Genomic DNA, 2500 nt, shown 5'->3' on the forward strand with positions numbered 1-2500 from the left:
GTTAGGGTTAGGGTTAGGGTTAGGGTTAGGGTTAGGGTTAGGGTTAGGGTTAGGGTTAGGGTTAGGGTTAGGGTTAGGGTTAGGGTTAGGGTTAGGGTTAGGGTTAGGGTTAGGGTTAGGGTTAGGGTTAGGGTTAGGGTTAGGGTTAGGGTTAGGGTTAGGGTTAGGGTTAGGGTTAGGGTTAGGGTTAGGGTTAGGGTTAGGGTTAGGGTTAGGGTTAGGGTTAGGGTTAGGGTTAGGGTTAGGGTTAGGGTTAGGGTTAGGGTTAGGGTTAGGGTTAGGGTTAGGGTTAGGGTTAGGGTTAGGGTTAGGGTTAGGGTTAGGGTTAGGGTTAGGGTTAGGGGTTAGGGTTAGGGTTAGGGTTAGGGTTAGGGTTAGGGTTAGGGTTAGGGTTAGGGTTAGGGTTAGGGTTAGGGTTAGGGTTAGGGTTAGGGTTAGGGTTAGGGTTAGGGTTAGGGTTAGGGTTAGGGTTAGGGTTAGGGTTAGGGTTAGGGTTAGGGTTAGGGTTAGGGTTAGGGTTAGGGTTAGGGTTAGGGTTAGGGTTAGGGTTAGGGTTAGGGTTAGGGTTAGGGTTAGGGTTAGGGTTAGGGTTAGGGTTAGGGTTAGGGTTAGGGTTAGGGTTAGGGTTAGGGTTAGGGTTAGGGTTAGGGTTAGGGTTAGGGTTAGGGTTAGGGTTAGGGTTAGGGTTAGGGTTAGGGTTAGGGTTAGGGTTAGGGTTAGGGTTAGGGTTAGGGTTAGGGTTAGGGTTAGGGTTAGGGTTAGGGTTAGGGTTAGGGTTAGGGTTAGGGTTAGGGTTAGGGTTAGGGTTAGGGTTAGGGTTAGGGTTAGGGTTAGGGTTAGGGTTAGGGTTAGGGTTAGGGTTAGGGTTAGGGTTAGGGTTAGGGTTAGGGTTAGGGTTAGGGTTAGGGTTAGGGTTAGGGTTAGGGTTAGGGTTAGGGTTAGGGTTAGGGTTAGGGTTAGGGTTAGGGTTAGGGTTAGGGTTAGGGTTAGGGTTAGGGTTAGGGTTAGGGTTAGGGTTAGGGTTAGGGTTAGGGTTAGGGTTAGGGTTAGGGTTAGGGTTAGGGTTAGGGTTAGGGTTAGGGTTAGGGTTAGGGTTAGGGTTAGGGTTAGGGTTAGGGTTAGGGTTAGGGTTAGGGTTAGGGTTAGGGTTAGGGTTAGGGTTAGGGTTAGGGTTAGGGTTAGGGTTAGGGTTAGGGTTAGGGTTAGGGTTAGGGTTAGGGTTAGGGTTAGGGTTAGGGTTAGGGTTAGGGTTAGGGTTAGGGTTAGGGTTAGGGTTAGGGTTAGGGTTAGGGTTAGGGTTAGGGTTAGGGTTAGGGTTAGGGTTAGGGTTAGGGTTAGGGTTAGGGTTAGGGTTAGGGTTAGGGTTAGGGTTAGGGTTAGGGTTAGGGTTAGGGTTAGGGTTAGGGTTAGGGTTAGGGTTAGGGTTAGGGTTAGGGTTAGGGTTAGGGTTAGGGTTAGGGTTAGGGTTAGGGTTAGGGTTAGGGTTAGGGTTAGGGTTAGGGTTAGGGTTAGGGTTAGGGTTAGGGTTAGGGTTAGGGTTAGGGTTAGGGTTAGGGTTAGGGTTAGGGTTAGGGTTAGGGTTAGGGTTAGGGTTAGGGTTAGGGTTAGGGTTAGGGTTAGGGTTAGGGTTAGGGTTAGGGTTAGGGTTAGGGTTAGGGTTAGGGTTAGGGTTAGGGTTAGGGTTAGGGTTAGGGTTAGGGTTAGGGTTAGGGTTAGGGTTAGGGTTAGGGTTAGGGTTAGGGTTAGGGTTAGGGTTAGGGTTAGGGTTAGGGTTAGGGTTAGGGTTAGGGTTAGGGTTAGGGTTAGGGTTAGGGTTAGGGTTAGGGTTAGGGTTAGGGTTAGGGTTAGGGTTAGGGTTAGGGTTAGGGTTAGGGTTAGGGTTAGGGTTAGGGTTAGGGTTAGGGTTAGGGTTAGGGTTAGGGTTAGGGTTAGGGTTAGGGTTAGGGTTAGGGTTAGGGTTAGGGTTAGGGTTAGGGTTAGGGTTAGGGTTAGGGTTAGGGTTAGGGTTAGGGTTAGGGTTAGGGTTAGGGTTAGGGTTAGGGTTAGGGTTAGGGTTAGGGTTAGGGTTAGGGTTAGGGTTAGGGTTAGGGTTAGGGTTAGGGTTAGGGTTAGGGTTAGGGTTAGGGTTAGGGTTAGGGTTAGGGTTAGGGTTAGGGTTAGGGTTAGGGTTAGGGTTAGGGTTAGGGTTAGGGTTAGGGTTAGGGTTAGGGTTAGGGTTAGGGTTAGGGTTAGGGTTAGGGTTAGGGTTAGGGTTAGGGTTAGGGTTAGGGTTAGGGTTAGGGTTAGGGTTAGGGTTAGGGTTAGGGTTAGGGTTAGGGTTAGGGTTAGGGTTAGGGTTAGGGTTAGGGTTAGGGTTAGGGTTAGGGTTAGGGTTAGGGTTAGGGTTAGGGTTAGGGTTAGGGTTAGGGTTAGGGTTAGGGTTAGGGTTAGGGTTAGGGTTAGGGTTAGGGTTAGGGTTAGGGTTAGGGTTAGGGTTAGGGTTAGGGTTAGGGTTAGGGTT

The sequence above is a fragment of the Panthera leo genome, chromosome E1 (assembly GCF_018350215.1).
Source record: "Panthera leo isolate Ple1 chromosome E1, P.leo_Ple1_pat1.1, whole genome shotgun sequence".
Classification (NCBI taxonomy): Eukaryota; Metazoa; Chordata; class Mammalia; order Carnivora; family Felidae; genus Panthera; species Panthera leo.